General features: G+C 39.5%; 1 protein-coding gene and 1 long non-coding RNA gene across 9 annotated transcripts in view; one reads left to right on the top strand and one right to left on the bottom strand.

Moving 5' to 3' along the window:
• LOC143213517 (uncharacterized) overlaps positions 1-22207 on the top strand; it is a 108594-nt gene that overhangs the window by 18300 nt on the left and 68087 nt on the right. The gene's annotated exons all lie outside the window — the stretch shown is intronic.
• LOC143213527 (uncharacterized) lies at positions 831-19952 on the bottom strand. Of its 6 annotated transcripts, none has more exons than XR_013009985.1 (4): positions 19119-19952; positions 9338-9585; positions 7318-8754; positions 831-7115 (listed from the first exon to the last, which is right to left on the bottom strand). It is a non-coding gene; the product is annotated as an uncharacterized LOC143213527 (long non-coding RNA). The 6 variants fall into 6 exon arrangements; XR_013009986.1 differs by having other exon boundaries at positions 7318-9585; positions 19119-19358; positions 19568-19952; XR_013009987.1 differs by having other exon boundaries at positions 7318-7427; positions 19119-19890.

Raw genomic sequence — 22207 nt, 5'->3', positions numbered from 1 at the left:
CCATAGTGCGAACGAAAAGCGGAAATATGCGAAACTGGAACGTGTAATATAAATTCGTGTCGGGCTAAGTTGATTGGAGCCCCTTTGACTGCGATTCTAATTGCAGTTACGCGTAATTGTCTTTCGCCAAGGTAAACCTGTTGGAATTCTGTGCACGAACAATTTCGATGAAGTTCGATTTCTTCCTACGGTGTTCTTGCAAGGGTTCGGAACTTTTGTAGTATAGTTGCGTGGTGGAACGGGAAGTTTGCCTTTGGGGAAATTAGACGAGGGACACTTGGAAGACTAATTTTGTTGAAAGAAAAATTCGTGGTCACTTTCCTTCCGAGGCTTGAATAATGAAGAAAGTAAGAGAATGGGTTTATTACTGTCTTCAGCCCCCAGCAAAGAGGGGTTGCTCTGACAATATCTAAAAAAATATTATATGTACACAGGGCGAGTAACCTAACGTTTGTACCTCAAATATCTTTGTTCTTAAAATTTTTAATTATTCCTGACTATCCTCTAAGCAATTGACAACTCCTCAAACTTTCTCTCGCAAATACTGAGAAATGCAATGCCCCATCGTTGTCAATAAGCGTCAGTTTTATTATTACATATCGGCTTCTAGAGTGCCGAGCTTGTCGGGAAACATAGTCTCCTGGCAAGTAAACGGCTTACCGTCTGAAAAATCGGCGCAGACATCGAGCTGCTCCGAGTCAATTATGATCGAATACAATTCCTGCCTGGGCAGATTACTTTTTTCATTAGATCGCACGGTGCATTGTTGAGAAGGACTCGCTCTTCAGCCGAGTTGGAAGAGCGACATTTAAAGAAAAAGGGCCCGCAATCTCTCTCTATCCGAGACGGCCCTACGAAGGGAAGAGCAAAGGTGAAAGGAATCTTTTCGTCGCGACGAATCCTCGTGTAATCAGAAGCAGCACGGTCTCGTCGTCGAACGCCAATTCAACGGGGAAAAAGCCCCACGAAGAATTCGATTCATTTCGACGAGATCTTCCGGTCGCCTCCGAGCAATCCTTCTTTATGGAATTAGCTTATGCGAGTCTCTCCTCTCACAGCAACGGAAATCAGTTCTCAAAAATATGTACTAAATCGCTGAAGACCCAGTGTACCACGAATTAAAATTCCATTAATCCGAGTGCTTGTTTCTGTTTGATTGCTTTCAAAGCAAATTTTTTCTCCTCTCGTTTTTGGTCCTTGACTTTCGCGCTCACAGTCGGCCATTCGTCCTTTGTGTTGCATTTTCCACGTTTTTAATAAAAAAATAAATCCGTCGCTTATTGTATATTTTGCTGTTATGTTTGCCCTGTGTCAAATAAATAGTTGCCCTTGAAATATGTTGTCAAGATCAACATTTTGAACAACTTTTTACATGTATGGGGAAAGTTATCCATGACAACATACGTGAAGATGAAGTTCGTCGGAGTTCGGCCCTCTTTTGTCAATATTTACCCAAATAATATTTCTTCCCTCCTAATGTAATACTTTCTTTTCCAGCGTTTTTATTATATGCACATAAACTGTAATTGGATTTCGTCAATTAACGCCACCATCCAATATTCATGTACCTTGTATAATAACGTTTATGCGGACTAAACAATTTTCCGCAGATTGAATCATGAAAAAAAGCGAATTCGGATCAAACGGGAACTCGTTACTTCAACGAACGGTCCCTCCCGTTAAGCCCGGATAAAATTCTGCTACCTTCCAATCGGATAAATTTGCTTATCGCTGCTTGCCTCGTTCTGGTTGCATAAAAAATTGAAAAACTCTCGGATTTATCGGATGCTGTTTGCCTGAGAACGAAATATCCACGTGTTTGCTTGAAATACAAATCAAATTTCGAAATGTTTCAACAATCAAACTTTGTTTATTTTTTTTATTGGTTATTTTACGTCGCACTAAACTTTATTTATTATTGTTCAATTGTTATGGATCAAAGCATTATTGAAAATTTGACGAAAGAGCTATTGCAATACAAGCGACCATTTTCAGCCCAACAATTCGGCGAATCGGATTGAAGTGTGCACTGTGCTTTAATAACTGACCCGAAAAATCATGGAATTTTGCATTCTTTCTCAATTCCTGAATCCCCAAGCACTTTTATTTCGATCATTTGCTTGTCAGATTACTGAGGATATAAGATTGTTAAAATCTTCAAAAATCATCAAAAATCCATTATTAATTTTCGGAGCACAAGAAAAGTTCATCTCCATTTTTTAGTGACCATTTCCATTGTTCATGCAATTTTCAAAGCACGAAAGCAATCAAAAATATTCTTCAACTGCTTTCGAATAAAAATGTAATTACTTTCACTGTTCCCTCGGATCCATTGTCAGGTTCTTTAATTCTCTCGCCGCTCAGACAATCGTCACAAAAACGGTAAAAAGTACTCGACGACTGTTTAGACAGAGATTTTTATCGTTCCCATTTAAAAGTTCTATCAGCAATGCGATGGCATTCGAGGAACAATCCTTAGTCTACTATTCTCGCGCTGGTAATCTACAAATGGTCCTCGAGATAAATGATATAGTAGAATGGGGTAGTTAAGTTTCCGCGCAGATGAACTTAATCGATTCCTTGATTTCGCCAATCGGATAACCATGGCTCACAGCAGGAGCCATGCGCTAACACCATTACTTCTATCATTCTGATCCGTTACGAGTTTGAGAACGTGATTAAGCTTCGTTACGCTCGATCTGTCAAGCCCTGACAGCTTCTCGATCAAATCGTGTCGTATTAATACGTAGATATTAATTAACTTGGCCGACGGTTTCAATTACTTCTCTCGCAAATTTACCAAATTCTACAAATTTACGATTATTTATGGACTACAATCCCTCTGAAATGTCGATGAAGTCTGCAATCATGTCGAATTTTAGTTATTGGTGTTAAAATACCATTAAATTAATATGAAATTGTATATATTTAATATTATTTGAAGGAGTAAATAGTTTTAATCAATAAAAACATTTCTGAATTTTGATCAAGAAAATATTCTTTAGACATTTTTATTCATTTCTTTATGCACGTGACTGGTGAAATGATTGATAGACGGTTTTTCCATCAACCATTCCTTGGAAAATAAAAAGAACTATACATACTCGTTTCCGCGCAAGTTTCCAACCGGAGGGCGGCCCGCTCTCATCCGTTTTACTTATTCATCGCAATTTCTGTTCGAGCCGGTTTCATTCGTTAGCCAGGCGATTTATAGACTCAATAGCCACGACCTTCGCGTTCATCCGCGCATAATTCGTAATTATACTTCGCAGCGGGATGGGCCGGACCGTGGTTTCTCACGCGAACCGAATTAAATCGTGTTCTTTCGTTCCCGGCCCTTTTCCCAGAGCCACCGTTGTTTCCTTTCTGCGAACCTGCTGTTTCCGAGGGGACGAAGAATACCACGGGACCAACGATCGACAGAAAAGAAAAGTAAAAGTCTATAAGGGTTGCGTAAGCCACCCCTGTCTGTTCCACCTCCTTGATTTCGAACAAAGATTATCGCCTTTCTTCTTGATCCTTGACGAAGCCCCGCCGGGAAACGAGCGACTTTGTGCTTGTGTATTAGTGTGTACAAATTCAATTCAAGTTTTCTCGATCACGATTTACCTGGTGTTTTCCTATTTCGATATTTCGGGAAAAATCGAAATGGATTTTACACGAAGATCCTCTACTTTTAATAAAAATTGAACAGACTTTTATGACTTGTAAGACACCGATTTACGACGATACTGAATTAATAAGAACTTCTTGTTCGAATAAAAAATGTTGCATCTTCTGTGAAAAATGTGTGGTTGGAAAGTCGATGGGACATTCTGCTTCAAAAATTGTTGGACCGAATTTTCACGGAAAATTTGATTCTCGAAGTCAAGAAATAGAAAATCATGTGTAGAATTTTAATTCGATCATACGCCATACATACGCCAAGAGATTGTAAATTGCACGAACGCTCGTAAAATTCAGCGAAACTCTGTCTTATCTGTGCATGCAAAAAATGCATGGAACTCTGCAGTCTAATATGCATGCAATTTGCCATTTCGTAGATAAGTTCCACTCTCCGGAGGCTAAATAGAATTTTATTTTCATGTAAGCATGGGTTTTCCAGAGAAAATGCAGCCGAAGAATCTGTGAAATTAAGCTTGGTATTTTACTACATTTCGAAAATCTTTATCGTAGATTATTTGCGTCCCCGTTTGATGCAAGCGTTAATTCTCGCATAAATTATAGAAAACTCTGCAACAATGGACGGGCAGCCAAGAACAGTTCTGCAATGCCGATCCATACATTGGTTATTTTGTTCTGCATAAATTGTACAAAATTCTACAACGATGTATACTCCGTTTGAAACGGTTTTGCAGTGCTGTGTTCCATAAATTCGATATTGGTTATTTTGTTCTGCATAAATTATACAAAATTCTACAACGATGTATACTCCGCTTGAAACGGTTCTGCAATGTTGTGTTCCATAAATTCAATATCGGTTATTTTGTTTTCCATAAATTATACAAAATTCTACAACGACGCATACCATATTAATTATACAAAATCCTGTGGAACGATGCGCAGTATATTTAGAACACTTTTTACTTCGTGGATAACAAACTGATTTAACTAGCCAAGAAACTCAACGGGGCCGTTTTATGGAAAAGCGTAACGATGTAAAGTCAGTCGCGAGCAAAGTTTGTTCAACATTCCGTTTTGATCGAGTAGAAAGTTCTAGCAACGAGAACGAACTACAATAAACCAAGTTCTCATCGAGCGTCTCTGAATTCCGAATTAAATAACAGAGAATACGGTTTCTTACTCCAGCAGCGGCGGTATGACTGAATCGTGAGCTCCTGCTCCATAATTTCACTTCGCTTTACCAGCCGCACAAAGAAACAGAATAACGAATTACTTTAATTAATGCAGCACGAGTCGGTAAATTAGAAAGAATATCTCCAAACGGGTATTCCGCTGGTAATAAAGAACTCGAGTTTCTGTATACCATCAGGACGTTCCATTATGAGTACGAATATCGCAGATCTCTTGGACCTTCTCTACTGCCATAAATGCCAAATAATTAGACAGCGAATTTTATGCATTTATGGGAAAAAGCGAATAAGTGCAATTTAAAGCAGTAAAAATTTTAGAGGACTTTAAAAATACTGTTACATTACTTTCAATCGAGTTTGTTGCACGCAGAGTTAGACAAAAATTTTATTTGAATAAAAATTTCGAATAAAATGGGTTTAACACTCGCTTGGAAAATACCCACTTTATTCGAAATTTTTATTTCAATAAAATGTTTGCCCAACTCTGGTTGTACATTATGTAGGAAATTTATATTTTGCATAAAGATCCGCTCTCTACTAATAATTAAAACTCGTTGGCTAAATTTTTTCGATTCCGTAAAATAATTTTCACGATATTACAAGTAACATAACATTTATTTCAAGTAAAATTTGGTATGAAAATTTGCCAATACATTTAAAGCAGCAGGTTTGACCCGAGCCGTGTGTATTCACCGCAAAAGACTGCTTTAAAACAGCACGTAGGAAAAAAGAACGTTCTTAATTATAACAATTCCAATTGGTGACGCAGTTCTCCATCGAATAACGAACGCGAAATTGAAAATATCGACTGTTCTAATAAAATAACAAAACCTCGGAGGCAAAAGAAAAAGAGGAAGAGGGCGGTTCGGAACGGTCGATTAAATCTTTGGAGGCTTCTCCCTGCAGGTTTATCAGTGCGCCGATAGGAATCCGATTTTCCGATCAATTATGGACGATTAAAGACACGATTGTAAACGATTGGACAAGCCTCGAACAGCGAAGCACCATCGTGGCGACACATTTTAATGGTCGTAATTGCGTCAAATGAATCCCCGTCAATTTTCGCGTTTCGTGACTCCTAGCGATTCGGATCGCTGGGCGAATTATAATTAGCACCGAACTCTCCCGAGCACGTCTGGTTTCATTTACGCCGCCGGCTGAATGCACTCCAGATGAGCTGTCGCACCCCGTTGGTACCAACACCGTACAATCTGTTTCTGTAAACAGACGACCATTTTTGCGAAATATCGCCGGGGCGACGCGACACTGAAACGATACTCTGACTGCGAAATGTCTCAATGTAGAGTTGTATGATCGTTCACGGCAGCTTAGAGCATTGATGCAATTAGTTCCTCCGTATTCATTGTGCTTTAATGTACTTAATTGGATAGTGACTTATCGTGGAACAAATCAAATGCAGAAATCCATTTTCATGAAGGTCGTCAGAATTGGGTTATAATTGCATCGGTACCCGCTGCGAATTTCACGCATGTACAATGTAATTAATAATATACAGAGGATTTATGGAGTGCAAATGCTGAACATTTCGTAGAAGCCCGAATCTAATGAAGTAATATTGATCCATGATACGCGTATATTGGAACACATCGCGTTTAATATGTATCATGTTCGAATTAGGCTTCGGATGTACGCGTTCCAAGGGAATTAGAAATTAATTTGTTCGGTAGTTAAGTAAACTGCGGCTCGCTGTGATTGTTCAAAAGCTTACATTGTAATTCGTGACGAGAGATAATCTATTATACGCTGAATCCAGTTTTTTATTACCACACTTATATTAGCTTGCCGAGTTGTCGTTGTTGTATGCGTCAAATCTTGTAATCGAATTTTAAACCACTTCCCGATGACTTGAAACTTTAGACATATCTCAGAACTGGGTGACAATGCAATATTAAAAAACAAATTTAAAAAAAAAACTGTGCGTTTAGAAGGAAAAAAATTTTTATATTACTGTTACACCTCGCCGCGCGACGCTCAGTAGTACGACATCGCGTTCAGCGATCCCCACTCCGCGCGCCAGCGCTCCCTACTCCACTACGCGTTCCCACTCCGACTCATCCCCACTCCACTGGCCCATTTCGCACCGAAGGAGCTCAGGTTGATTGATGTGTTCCGTTCATTCAGTTCCATTTCGCACAATTTCGGACTCCATCCAGAGACGTCGTCTCTCGGAGTCCGAATCCTCATCTCCTCATTCTATCTCGCGTATTTCCATATCTTGCGTTTCTATATCTTACTATTTCATACCAGTATTACTATATCTTGCGTTCCATTTAAAAAAGACTAAAAAGTAGAAAATGAAAAATATGTAAAAAAGACTTTTTAAAAACCACGCTTATATTAAAATGCACTAAGAAGGGGAAAATAATTTAACAAGACGTCTCGTTTACTATCTGGAATTACCGTCTGCGTTAATGTTCATGCTGTGTTCGATATACATAGAATATCGTGGTGAAATATATGCATCCACCGGGAACAAAATTACCTGCAGCTGTTGTTTCGCTGTTCAGAAACAAGTTTAATATCATTTACGACGCTGGAACTTGTCCCGAACGCGGCGATGAATTTCACAGCGTATTTTGGCCCGGCTACCTGCTGAAAAGGGCAGGTCATGAATAAATCAGGTACATTCCGGTGCGAGTGCTTTTTCATTTTCAAACTCTCTATGTTAACATAAACCAAAGCAGCAACACCTGGAAAAGATAACCAATTTGTATAAAATGATATGATAGAACTTGCATAAGAAATCCAGCACCAGCACCAATCAAGGATAGAACTTGCATAAGAAATCCAGCACCAGCACCAATCAAGCCTAGACCGTATCTCGTTGCTAATTACTAGATAGCGGATCTTTATGCATTTATGAAGAAATTGGTTGGGTGAAATATAAAACAGTAAAGGATGAGAAAAATTTGAGAATCTCGTAATGTTATTTTTAATGTAACAAAGTCATTAAGGGATGAAATCAATTTTTATTTTATTCCTGCTTCCCATAAACATCCGCAGTCTACTAATGACCATTGCCGTTAAAGCAACGTTAAATTAAGAAAAACTTAGCTTGGAAAATTTTTCTGAGGTTATTGCGTCAATCAGATATTAGAATGTTTCAATCTATGCTCGTTAGGCGATAGCAAACATCAGGTTCTCTGAAATTTTCCGAACTCGGTCAGCTATAAAGATCCATCCACAGTCCATAAATTACGGATGTAATACAAAAAGTTTGTTTCCTTCTATAATCACGTGGGTGCTGTTCAGCGTTTCGTCGGGGTAAGAAGTTATAATTAATAATCCCGATAGCATGAAAATCTTCTTCGTTTTATGCTTCTTTATTCGTAACTTCAGCCTTGAAAAAATCCTGAAAGGAGCCTGATGAAAGGGGATGCATCAACGTACATATTAAAGTCTTCCATCCCGTGAGATTAATCTGTGGATGGTAGAGGTTGGGTCCATTCTGGCCCAGAATTAGAACCCTTGAATTATAAACATTTCACCGAAATTCTGATTTTCTAGCTGTCAATCGAAATAATTAATTTTCATAAAATCCGTTAGGAAGATCAAAGAAATAGGTTCAAAAGCTCGTGAAATGAAAATTTGAATAAAATTGTCGAAAGCATTCACCTTGCGATTCTTAATTTTTAAAAGCAGAAGAGGTTCTTTCAAGTTTCCGCGTTCTTTTGAAACATCGAGGAGACGGGTCGCGTAATTTCCGTCTGTGAAGTATCGCGATCACACTTTGAAGAGGCCGGGGGGAGAAGTTTCAATCCGTTCAGCGCAACGGATTAATTGCGACCATTAATGGAGTCTGGTGTTCTCCGATATTTGCACGCCCAAGGAGGGGGAGGCTCGATCAATGTTGCGTCCTCTTGTGCAAATAATCTTCTGGATCGGGGTGGAAGGCATTGAAACGAAGATGATCGAGAACCTTCAAGAAGGGGGATCACTCTTACTACCTCGCAAAATTTTCACGTTGGAACAAAGTAGCGACTTGTGGTTGCTCAGGTCTTTTATTTTTCAGCAGAATTTTTAGCTTTTTTAATTTTCAACTTGTGACTATAAAAGAGGAACCTTTAAACTGAATTAAAAAGCATCCACAAGAGAAAGTGAGGGGCGAGGTAGAGCGAAGGGGTAAATATGAGAGGGAAAGTAAAAAAAGCGAGTTTAAGAAAAAGAGCTAAGAAAAATCAGTGTATTGAGATCGGTGACACCGTCTCGTTTCCAAGCAAAGTTAAAAACAATAAAAACTTAAGGTAGTAAAACATCACGAACCGGACATTGTTTCGCAACGAACAAGAATCCGTCTAACAACGTAATCTCCGTGAAGATAAGATTGTCACGACAACGAAGGGAAAACAGTGAAGTTGACTGTACTCAACTACGTTGAAGTTACGGGAGCGAGGTAAACAGAAAGTTCTCGGAAACCGTTGAAATCTAAGAGAGAGAGAGACTCGGTGAGCGAATCGGATGAAATCAGTTCTGAAAGACAACAATTGGACTGTGCAAGTTACCTGTGACGTTAACCATTTAAAGGCAACAACGTTGCGTTTGCTGATAGATACTGGTGTCCTTAGTGCTGTTCCCGATTATCACATTGCAGGAAACGAAGACTAACGGCTGGATCGCTGGTGGAATTTTAAAGAACGATGGATCGATTCCCTCTTTCGACCTGGTTGCTCGATTTTGCTTCGTTTGTTGGTGTAACGAAGCTCTGTCTCTGAGAATCCTTTCTCTCCACTGATCTATGGCTTTGCGAGACCTTTAAGAAGCAGTAAATTGTCAGACCGAGGATCTTGATGCAATTGTCCATTTATAGTTAATACTGCAACTGTCAGAAATAACAATGGCTTGTTTCAAAGGGCGACAAAATAAGGGAATGTTTCATTGGAATACAAATATTATGGTGCGAATACAATCTTCTTGTGTTCATCTGCAGTCTAATGACCGTCAGAAACACCTGTCTCCAATTTCCACGTTCGTAGTAAAGAGAGCAGTCGCGATGCACTCTGCGTAATTAACTCGTCGTAAAATCGGAAACGACAAAGACGAACACAGAGAAGAGAGAGAATCAGAGAATGATATATTCTGATCGTATTCATGCAAGATGCAGCTCGTTTCCCGCGCGAGAAATGGTTTCCAAGTCCAACGACGGACTTCATCGTTGCGTGTATAATTAAAACCCTGGAATGGCAGCTGGTAGACCGGCGGAATTGATTAATTGCTCGCACGATAGGATGCGACAGGGTTACACTTGCATCCGACCGATCGTGGATATAGCAGTAGTCTGGTGCGCTCAATATTCAACGCCGTTCCGATCCGTTTCGTCCAACTGGCTAATAAATCTACGCAGGAAGATGTTTGTGGCAAGGGGGAGGGGAATAGCTATCCGAATATTCCGAGAAATCGAATAATATTTTACGGCACGTAAAATGAGAAGCGTACGGGGATTAATGAGGACGCTTTATTAGGTGTTCGATTATACAATGGAGGAATATTTCATAATTACTTACAAAATTGTATGAATAATATTAATGAATGTGGTATCACGACGTAGTAACATCAATTTGTATTCACGTCGAAGAATAATTATGCTAGGTCAGTGAATGCGAATTTACTGAACGATACAATATCAACTGGAAGACCAAGTGGACCGATTCTTATTGTTATTGAATTGTACTCATTTTATTCTCGATTGAAAGAACAACAATAATAATACAAAGAGCAAGTTCCATTTAGAAAACTGACGGAATCGTATTACATGAAATTCTAGTGATTCCCATAACTAAATCGACCAAGATTAAAAATAGAATAGCTCCAACAGTTCAAGTTTCTCCACGCAAGAAAGAATTACCGTCCGGTAGCCACTATTGCAAGATAACATTTCAAAAGACAGCAATTTCCTCTAGGTATATTGCTGAATTTAAAATATATCTGGAATAGAGAGAGGCAAAGAGAGAAAGACAAAATGAGGAATAAGAGAAAGGGAGTGAATTTCTACAACAGGGAATTCTGTTCTCCGGAATTACCGGAAAACCACGATGAAACTTAAATTATTTCGTCGAGTTCATTTCGACGCACGGATGAGTGGTCTGCATTTACATGCAGCGATTCTCATTAATATCTGGACACTCTTTGAGGCAGCAGTGTTTCCCTGCAATTGGACCAAACGGCTGGAAATATGTTGGCGAAACTAGAGACACTAATGTACTGAATTATGCGTAAAGAGACTGAAACGGGTTGGTGAAGAATTTTAAAGTACTGTTACATCATTTTCAACTTATTGAACATATCAAGAAAGAAAATAAATGTCTATTTCACTTCAGATTGTTGAAATTCAGGTAGAAAATTTTTATTTTGCATAAAGATCCGCTAGATATTAATGAGAGTCACTGTCCGAGGATCCGTGTAGAACGAACGTGTACGGAAAATCCGTTCTCCGTGGGAATATCGCAATTTATACGTATTTATACTGTCGTATTTATACTGTGTCGCCGAACATCTGTCCGCTGCAACGTTTCCGCGGGTCGTAGTCCGCGAAACATTACTGCGCAACACATGCACTGAGTGCACCGCGCCGACCCCGGTGTATTCTAGTTCATTCGCGTGGAATAGACATCTTTAGCCCGAGAGACGGTCTCACCAAAACACTATCTACTGGAGTCTGTAATATCTAGACTGCGGATTATATGCATTTATGATCAAAATGAGTAGGTGTAATTTAAAGCAGCAAAAACATTAGAAGAATTTAGAGGTACCACTATATTATTTTTAATCTATTAAGTATTGTAATGAAAGAAATTAAATTTTTATTTCACCTCAGTTTCTCGCGATTCAGATGGAAAGTTTTTATTTTGCATAAAGATTTGAACAGTTCAATCCGTACTCAAATCAAGGATCAAAGTTTTCAGGATGCAAATTCTGCAAACACACTACGTACATGTTCAGATATGAGTCGACTGTGTTAGAGTCCCGGGAATATTTGGTCGGAAGAAATTCGGTGGCACGTGACGTCGACGTCTCGTGCTCGTCGCAGCAAGTTAGGCATCGGTAATTCAATGCTGATACTTGCTGAGAAACTTCGCGGCGAAATCCAAGAGAGAATCGCTTGAAATGAACGCGAACTCTCTCTCTCTCTCTCTCACTGACAGCGAGACTCCCCGTTGAAAGGAACTCGTTGGGTACTAACTGGTCGGCGAAAGGGGTTGATTGACAGTTATCTCGTTGGATTAATATGCGTTCAGAAGTGCGCAATACTGCACGTGCTTACACTATTATGTAGCGTTGAAAGTCTGGAATTAAATATATGAAATGATATACTCTCCACAAACGAGATCGAGAAAATAAAATATGTTAAACTGAGTGCCGAGTGATCCAGAAAAGTGATTGAAATGGCCTTTGTAGAACAATAAAGTAACAGCTTGACTAAAATCTTGGAAAAGGAGCTAGACGAAGCTTTATTAATTATGCCATAAAGGTAATGAACGACAGAGAGTTTAGCAAGTTCCATTGACGCTTTCACCGACAGAGTCTTTCAATTCTGACCCATTGATTCAGAAGAAATTATCGAAATGGCTTCCTCGCGCAAGAATGGAAGCCTCTCAGCGCAGCGCCCGCCTGTCTGATTACCAAAGGAGGTGTGAAAGACTTCTCGATCTTTTGAACTGTCCGACCGACTCGAACTTCCAACAGTCTTCTTCCGAACTGACTCGGAACTGACGATGCGGTCAGGCTCAGGGAAATCGGAATTACCTTCTTGGTGCTGACATTTAACAATTTCCTGCACTGTGCAGCGAAAAAAAACAATTCACACTCAATATCGTTGCTTCCCTCTTTTAATCACCACCGCAAGAATTTCATTCAGTTTACTACAGGTAAAAATATTTCATATTAAATTCCAGTAGAATTCAATGCAGTTTCATTTTATCTGCAACTTTTAATGACAATATTTTTCACCCAACAAAATTCCTCTTTCTTATTGCTTTAAACCATTTAAACCATATAATATGCATTACGAACTATACAATATAGTGTACACTCATTTCAAATATAAAGTTTCTTCCAGTTTTTTACACTATTTGGATTGAAATTGTATACTTAGTTTAATTACTACATTACTAATAATAATTAGACTGCGGATCTTTAAGCAACATAAAAATTTCTTACTTAGATTGCAACAAACTGGAGTGAAATAGAAATTTATTTTCTTCCCTATTATGTGTTTAGCAGGTTGAAAGTAAAAAATATAATAGTATGTTTAAATTTTCCTAATATTTTTGCGATCTTAAATTACACCTACTCATTTTTGTCATAAATGCATAAATTCCGCAGTCTACTAATAATGCTGAGAATTCTGAAATACTAATTCTTAATAATTATTACACTATCCTACATTAATTTTTAATCTACTTAAATGATAGGTTTGAAATTCTATTCTTAAATCTTTTTAATAAAAGCCGAACATGACGATACATCTCATGGCAGTAGAATTCATCCCCAAACTGTTATCTCTATTTTTTTTAGAACTCCACGAATTTCGCCACGTGTGGAAAGTTCGCTGTTCCATTCCAGCTCTTGTGTTTGTGTTACAGTCCAGTGACGGAACTAATGAAAGAGAAATATTAGGTTCTTTAAACTCTCCGAAATTTCGTTCACAGGGGAACAAAAGGCAGCGACCATAAAAGGACTCAAAGCGGTCTGTATTTTCGTCGTTTTCCTCGGGTCAGCTGAGCACCGTCGAATTCATTAAAGAAATCGTGAAAGAATAAGACGCCGCCGTCCTTTGTTTCACAGGCGGGTCGTTCTTTTCAGAATGTCTGGATTCCTGTGACAGATATTACGGTCACCGAAACTGATTAAAGAACTTATACGTCCCCGCAATTTATGGGCGTGTTCCCATATTTTATTAAAAAACACCAAACTGCAATAGCCAAAAATTGTATTCCCTCTAACTTTTGTACAGGGTGTACCAAGAAAGCAGGAAAAAGTGAACTGAATTTGATTTTTGGAATTTTGCAAATCTTCTTGGTTCCTGTTATGGTAATTTGTTCTTTGGGCTGCGTTTGTAATTGGCCTGCGGATCTTTATGCATTTATGGCTCCTGAAAATTGTCAAAAATGGTGCAATATAAAATTCGACAGAGTTTTACTACCAGTGAAAACAAGATTTTATTTGAATACGCTTTCTTAAAATTCGTCTACAAAAATTGCAAATTGCATAAATATCCGCAGTCTAGTAATTCGATCTCTCCGTTGTTATTATTATAATGAATTGTCGCTGGACCTTGGCTTCTCTCCTGCGAAATTCGATTTATTATCGAAGCCTACGTCTTCGCGGGCACTATGAAAAGAACGCAAGGTAAGACTATTTTTAATCGCGCCTCCATTTTCGTCAATGACTGTCAATTGATTTATACGCTGACCCAGTTTAATCGGTCGGAATTTAAATAAATAAATACGCTGTTTGTTATGGTTGGCGGACTGATGGATGAGCAGCACCGCAGGAAAACAAATAAACGGATCTAACCCCTCGGGAAGAATTCGCATTGAAACACGATTAGCCTCCGGGACGATTTAAATATCATCCTAGAGGCATCTTCGATTCAACTCGAGAAAGAACATTATACTAAAGTTGTCAGATTCTCAAAAAAAAAAGAAAGGTGATGAGTAGACTGCGGATCTTTATGCATTCATGAAGAAATGGGCTGGGTGAAATAGAAAACAGTAAAAGATTTTAAGAATTCGAGAATGTTGTAATGTTGCTTTTAATGTAACAAAGTTGCTAAGGGATGAAATCAATTTTTATGTCATTCCTGCTTCCCACAATCAATGCAAAACATTTTTATTTTGCATAGAGATCCGCAGTCTAGTAATGAGTTTTGAAGGGGACCGAGCGCTCATGAAAAGTGCGATTATGACACTTTTCTCTTGATTCTCGGTGGGCGGTTTCTCGTGTGAACGAAATGAAAAAAGATGGGGGGAAAATTTTCCTCTGTCGCGGTGGAGAAGCCACGTAGTTAGGGTCAATAGGTGGGAGCCGCCGTAAAATATTCATGATGAGCCGTGTCTTCCAGGTAACTGTGTAATCACCGAGCTCCTGCACCGTCACATCGACCTGCAACTTATTACTATTTTCTTTATTCACCGCGCTCAACTATAAGAGCCCATTCAGGTTGCTGCTTTTACTCGCGAGAGAAATTCGTTAAAACATGTCGAACCAATTTTTCTGCTGTATTTTTACAAATTCATTTATTTCACAACTGTAAAATAGCGCGGAATTTCAAATGACACTTCTTAATGGAAAACCTTTCATACAGAAAACTTTGTTACCTAACAAAGTTTAGTTTTCATATATAAGTTTACCACAATTTAAATTGTAACGATTTAATCCCGCTAAAATTAATAAACTCGGCAACTTCATTAATTTCCTCGAAACATTTCCGGAAAGTAGCACAAGCGCAGATTTATTATACTTGCCAAACACCGAGTACGTGCAAAATGGTTTCGAAAATGTCGCGTGGAAAATACACGGATCTCTGATTTTCCCATCGTGGCTCATTTTCGGTCGGAATTATGCGACATTATGTGTTGTAATTATATTCACTCGCAGTGAACATTCGCTTGTAATTTAATGCAAGTGGAATGATTGATAAACAATGGGTTCAACGAACGCCGGGTATTGTTTACGTCGAAGCGATGTTTCGCGTGGGTTTGCGATAGCCACGATCAAAGCGAGATTGAATTGTGAATTTTACTGACCGGAAAACGGCCGCGATATTTTCCATGGTGGAAAATTCGCATAATCCCGTGATTTACAAGCGAGTTAACGGAAAAAGCTGAACGGGAACCCTAGGGTATTTGACTTCGGTATGACCAGAGAGGAGGCAAAAGTGACGTAAAATTGCCTGGTAACATTCTCCAAGGTTTCCAAGATGGAAACCATCAACCGGTATTAATGCATCTCCTGCAACCTCGTTCTTTGCTACGCCACGTGGAAAACCGGTATAACATGACATCGACAATTTCAACGGAAATCTCGATTCTTGAAATTGACGGCGAATCGGTTTGAAATTTATCGAACCGGAAGAATTACGCCGGTATTTCGGCGTAACAATGGCCGACGCAGCTGCATGCGAATTCAGTATAAATGGCCGTGGAATTTGTCAGTATTTGGTTCACTTAATACTTCAATCGATTGTTCGTTTCCGTGAATATCAAAAATATATTCTCAAAGCTTCCATTTCGGGAACCAAGAATTAATTTGTACATGTACTATTTTCGATGCACCGAAAATTTAACACTGAACCTACCGAGGTACATGTTCCCTTATAAAAATGAGAAGATTCATTTTATTTAGACGTTTTACAGTTCCTATTTAATAGGTGCTCTACTGAAGATAACTATAGAATCATTTTTTTTCAAATCATTTTTATTATCCGTACATGATTATAATTAAAAGGAATTAGAAACACCTTTGTATATTATTTTCAACTTACTAAATTATTCAAGAGGGAAAGTATTTTTTACTTGGCTCCTACCTCTTCTAAACGATGCACAACATTGTTATTTTTCATAAATATCCGCAGTCTTTCGTAAAAAATGGCGGTAGGAGTATCAGGGTTAAGTTAGCTGAGTGATATATCGAAGAACACGCTGTATCCTCGATTCTTCTGGATAGGTTTTTTCGCGCTCGACATCCGATAGGAAATAACGAAACGATCGGACCGGATGACGGGAAAGAAGTATAGCTTTCCTTTCTAGACTCGAAGAGAAGAATGCTTTTACTGACAATTTTCCGCGAGAGTGGAAACATCCGTGAGAGGACGAGGGAGAGAGAGAGAGTGAGTGAGAGTGAGTGAGTGGTACGTCGAAATCACAGTTCGATTTCGTGGCAATTAGGAGCGTTTCGAGCGGCTTTAGGCGAAAGGAAAATGGGTTCTCCATGAATTCGGGGAGAGCACCCTCCATCATCGGAAAGTGGGTCGAACTATGGGGAATTGAAATTCGACACGATCCATTAACAGAGCCGAAGCGAAGCGTTAACGAGTTACAAGCGGGCATAGACAGATGTAGTATATCGAGTTCATACTCGTTGTTTCTTTCTTAATTACTGTACCGAGAACAACGAAACCTTCCTTGTAGCACATCCTGGGAAAATATGGAAACCTTTCACAAGAGTGTATTTATTATTTCATAATTTTATATGAATGCTTTCTTTCGACAGTAATAAATTATTTAATATACGTTTATTTCTATTATACCGTATAGTGTTTCTCATTTTTACAAATATATACACTCTGTAGCAACAACTCTTTGTCCAAAAAACCACAATAACACTTACATAAATCGTTTATTATCATCCTGTAGAAAACATTGCAAGACATCCAAAGAAATTTGCAAATAATTCTTTTACAACGTGTCTCTGGTCAACAATTTCTAATTAGCGACTGAAGACGTTCAGCAGAACCATAAATTGCGCTCTCGAAGAGGGTGAAACGAATCAGAAGTAACGTGTCTAATTAGAACGTTCCATAATTACCGTGTAACGTTTCTGGACTCTTAATTTTCTCGTTACGTCAGTCACAAGAGGCTTCTTGGCGTTATTTTTACGATGCATTTCCCCGCGTTTATTCAAGTCCCAAGCACACGGGGTTCTGCACGTAGCATTCTTCAGCCCGCTTATGTTATCATCCTGCTCGTTCCACGGGTCGCAAACGAACCGCAAATTGATACAAATACGCGACAGCAATTGACCGCCTATTATTTCCCGGCGAATCACGCGAAAATGGAAATAACTGTCGATGGAATTCTACCCGATGTCGAAGAGAGCGATAATTAACAATTGTACAGAGCGAAAAAAAGAAATGTAATGGGGAGCAGAGCCGTGTGCGTGTGTCAGTGTCGGCGTGTCCCACTTGGTCCGGTATAAAGTCGCCGTGTGGGAGTTTTGTTGATTGAACCGCATACACCGAAGGGTTTAATATTGGAAACGTAACAACATTCCGTTTGCGGTTTAAAGGTTCGATTTTTGCGTACCCTTTGTCCCGGTTTCGATCATTTGCAATGGTGGCCGGTGTCCCAAGGCGACGCAGTTAAACTTTTCACCGAGCCATACCACCGCGCCGTAGGTGGAAAGGTAACAAAGTGCATCGGAAATTCATGTGAAAAATGATTTAATGCTTCGTCGAGCCCGGGTCGAATATATATCACGATAGAAATATTTCATTTAATTTATTAAATTCCAGGCTTTATTAAAATCATTGATGAATTTCCATGGGAACTTCAGACGTATTTTTCGTAAACCAATTTGTGCCGGCGAGCTACTTTCGCACTACACACCCTTATCAAATGATATTCGCTTCTCTCGCACGGTGTGTTCGCAATCTTTATTCGAAGATGAAGTATGCTTCGCGTAAAAAAAGATTCAAGATGTTTCCAAGGTTGCGTAGCGAAGAATCTCGATCGAGTAGATCTTGCTTTCGCGAAAGTAGTTGAGATACGTTTTTGCAAGTATTTCAGAACGTTGAACCTGATTTCTGTAAAATTGCGTCTTAAAAGGCACGTAGGGATGACTCTTCCAAAGAAATTTCCATACGTTCTAATCGAATTCTTCCCGAGTGGAACTCTGTACATACAAGTAGCTCCGGACTGCATTTTCTCCATTTTTCTTCCTCGAAAATCCTACATTCGCAAACAGGCACGCCCGCGAAAGTTGTGGAAAGGAAATTCAGGGAGAAGAGTAGAATTATACCTGAGATAAAGTAAAATTTTCGTAAGAGTTTCAGTATTCAGAGTTGAGAAAAAGTTTATTCTGAAATTTCCATGAAACAATTCCAATATTTAAAGTCCAAAGAAAAATTCGTCTCGTGAGCTACTGGTTGCAGCGAATCATAAATAAATGAAATCCAATCGACAATTTCTATTAAAAATCGTCGGTGCGAACGAGTCGCGGATTCGTCGTTTGATTAGCAATGGACTCGAGAAGGTCCCGTGACGGAAAGAAAAGAAACCGCTAAAGAAAGAGAGTCAAAGAGAGTGAAAGAAAGAGAGAGAGAGAGGAAGAGAGAAAATGAGGAAAATAGGGTTTTTAAAAATAAAACCGGAACGAGATAGTAGCGCGAAAAGCGGGCGTATTCCCCGTCCGACAAAATGAAGTTGCGCTCGCTCGCAGGCTGCAGGCTGCCGCGGGCGTCCGGATGCAGCCTCGCGTATAGAAATAACCATGGACGCACCATGGTGGTGCATAAAGGGAATCGAGGCAACGAAGGACGTATCCCGTTGACCCGAATAGCCTGACCTGTATTTCCCGGTCGCAGGACGCTCGTACCGTCGACCTGCGACGAGGGCTCGACGACCTGCGTGGGCGTCACCGACGCGCGCACGCTAACTACAGCCAGCTTCACAACAAAAGAACCACCGGTATTGCAAATTTCTCCAATAACACACAGCTCTCATCTACACGTAATACACTGCCTCCTTGGATACGCATTTGCTCAGCACTCTGACTCCAACGTCTTTCCCGATGCTCGTACATAGACTGCGAATCGAAAGAAGAAAGGAAATGTTTGCATTGATTGCAAAACACAGCAGCCAAATATCAATTTCTAATTTGCATAAAGATCCGCAGACCGAAAAATTAGTGTCAATTACAGTGTCCCCTCCCATTTTTTTCGGGAATTTTCTGGATCGTATAGAATTTCGAAATTTTCGGAGTGAGAGCCACGACCTCGTTTCGATAAAACGCACCATGACGTAAGTGCTGCACAATTTGATTCGCTGCTTTGGAGCTGCCTGTAAGTCCGCGAGCAGCGGAGCGCACCAACCCGGTTAATTGAAATTCGAGCGTCGGTAACTCACGTTTAATAGGAGACTGAGGCTCGATTGATGCGTTCCACGATTATCCGCGAACGATCCACCGTTGTAGTTAAACATTTATCGTTTCGCAGCGCGAGAGAAACAGCAAACTTCCTCGAATTCGACGCTCCGCCGCGGCGGTACCGTTTCTGGGCCGACAACAACTGCAACGATACCTCGCACCGCGTCGTCAAAGCCGCGACCAATTTGCCGCGATTAATTTCACCTCGCGCGATATTCCGCTCCGGGACCACACTGCCTACACGTTATTACACCTTGTTATATCGATGCTCGTCGGGATATTGCCTTCCGAAGTCTCTTTCAGCGTCCGAACTACAATTTGCCTCAATATTCGTCGAACATACTCGTGGCGACGATCTCGAACACGATCCATTAACACATTCGAACCGAGTCGTTGAATTTCCAACACTTTGAAAGCTACGTTAATATTTTCAACTTTCTATCCAGTTAAGTAATCTGATTTTCGAGGCCGTTCAACCGGTCACATTCGAATTTTGCAAAGGATTGAAATTGCCTATGATTTGTCTCAAGTGAAAATAACCAAAATTACACGAGCTGTATATTCTTCAATTTTTTCGTTTAATACGAATTACCTTCATTCGCAGGTGTTTAAGTTAGAACAGTGCTAAATATTGATTATTCTTAATGGCCAGTGAACAGTGGTCGTTTGGTCACGGTCGTCAGCGATCGCTCGTTATCACTAGTGCACCATTGGGAGAGCTGTGGTTCAAGGAGTCAGCAGTCCTCATGGTCGGAGGTTCTCTGAGGAGTAAAAGTCGACTTTACTGTTGGGGAAAAAGTGGAAATTGTTGAAATTGATAGTTTTATTCGCGCCCTTCCAATGAGAAAGAACGTTACTGTGTCTCATTAGAAACCATCTCGATTTCCCATGTAATGAAAGTATTCGAAAGCCCTTTAAAACAAAATAACTTTTTTATAATTGTACCAAACGACTTGATTTTTTATAATCAATTAGACTTACGAAATGATATGCAATAAAGATTTTCCAAAAATTATAATTTACAAGGTTACTAAAATAAAATTTTTTTTTCGAGTCCTTAATGAACATTTAAAATATATGTTTAGTTATACACATGCTGAAAATTTCACAATTTTTAACCGCTTGTAGCTCGTGTATGTTCAACAAACACATACATCACTTCATAAATCAATACTTCTAATTGATTATAAACAATCATGTCGCTTGGTACAATTGAAGGGGTGGATGGATAAAGGTGTCAAGTAACAAATTGTTTGTTTTCTGTAAAAGAGTTTTTAGCGAGGTATGTTGTCCTTTTTTGATGAATGAAGATAATGACACAAATCAATTACAAATATATATATCTCTAATACAAAAAACATAATAATTATCTTCATTCATCAAAAAAGGACAACATATTTTGTTCAAAACTCTTTTACAGAAAACAAACTTGACACCTTTATCCATGCGCACCCCTTCAATTATGAAAAAGTTATTCTGTTTTAAAGGGCGTTTTCGAATACTTTCGTTACCCACTGTATGTACACTGAAAAAAAATAAAACACTAATAAAGGCTTGTTATTTCTACCAGATAACACACGCATTGTTAATGCTCGTTAAACCAAGAATCTTAAAAACTTGGCACTGTTATCAGCGAACAAGCCAGCCGCCATAAATCATGGGAAATAATCATCGACAGAAATTTATATCTGTACAAATCCCACGATGCGTCGGAAAACATTTGTTCCGTCGAAATTTTATGTGCGACCACTGTACGGAGCCATCACGATGCCTTTCGTTATCGATTTCCCATCAATTTCAATTCCTGCATCGACCGATATGCGATCAAATGTATTTTTCTCCTGTTCTTCGCCGCCATAAGAATCGTTCTATAGAAAACTCGTGGACGCATCGAACTGTGCCGCGAATTCTACAAATTGATTTACGGTCCCAGCACACTGTACCCTCCAGAAAGGGATATTCTCGGTCCTGGAAGCGAAAAGGAAACCCTGTCGAAAGGATTTCCCTATGGATCCTCGAAATAACGGAACAAGATTTGTGGTTAGGGTATTATTACTCGACAAGAGAGCCTGTTTGCTTCTTTGCTTCGCGACATTTCGCTGAAAGGAGGGACACGTTCGTGCGACAGGAATGTCTCGAGACGTTTTATTTTAAGTTGAAGAGGGTGTCCCTTGGAAACCATAGGGTTCAACGGCCTTGACCGACATTCCCTTCGAGCAGGGGAAAGAACGCCGCTGATGCTGCATGAAAGAAACTTTTAATGCTTCGGCCTATTTCAGGACGAGCAATTTACTTGTCGCCAGAGGAAAGCCGCTTAACGCCAAAGTTTTCTTGAGCGATTCGCGCCACCGCATCGGAGGGAGAACGTCCAATTTCTATTGAACATCCTGATGGTTGCGGGAAAGTGGAGGCGGATATCGCGAAGGTTAAATTATTTTATTCAGAAAACCAGATTTTCTGTTCAGTATTTCTAGAAATTTTAAATAGAAATTTTTTCACATCAATAATAT

The sequence above is a fragment of the Lasioglossum baleicum genome, chromosome 11 (genome assembly GCF_051020765.1).
Source record: "Lasioglossum baleicum chromosome 11, iyLasBale1, whole genome shotgun sequence".
NCBI classification, from domain to species: Eukaryota; Metazoa; Arthropoda; class Insecta; order Hymenoptera; family Halictidae; genus Lasioglossum; species Lasioglossum baleicum.
This window is presented reverse-complemented; position numbering and strand designations above follow the sequence as displayed.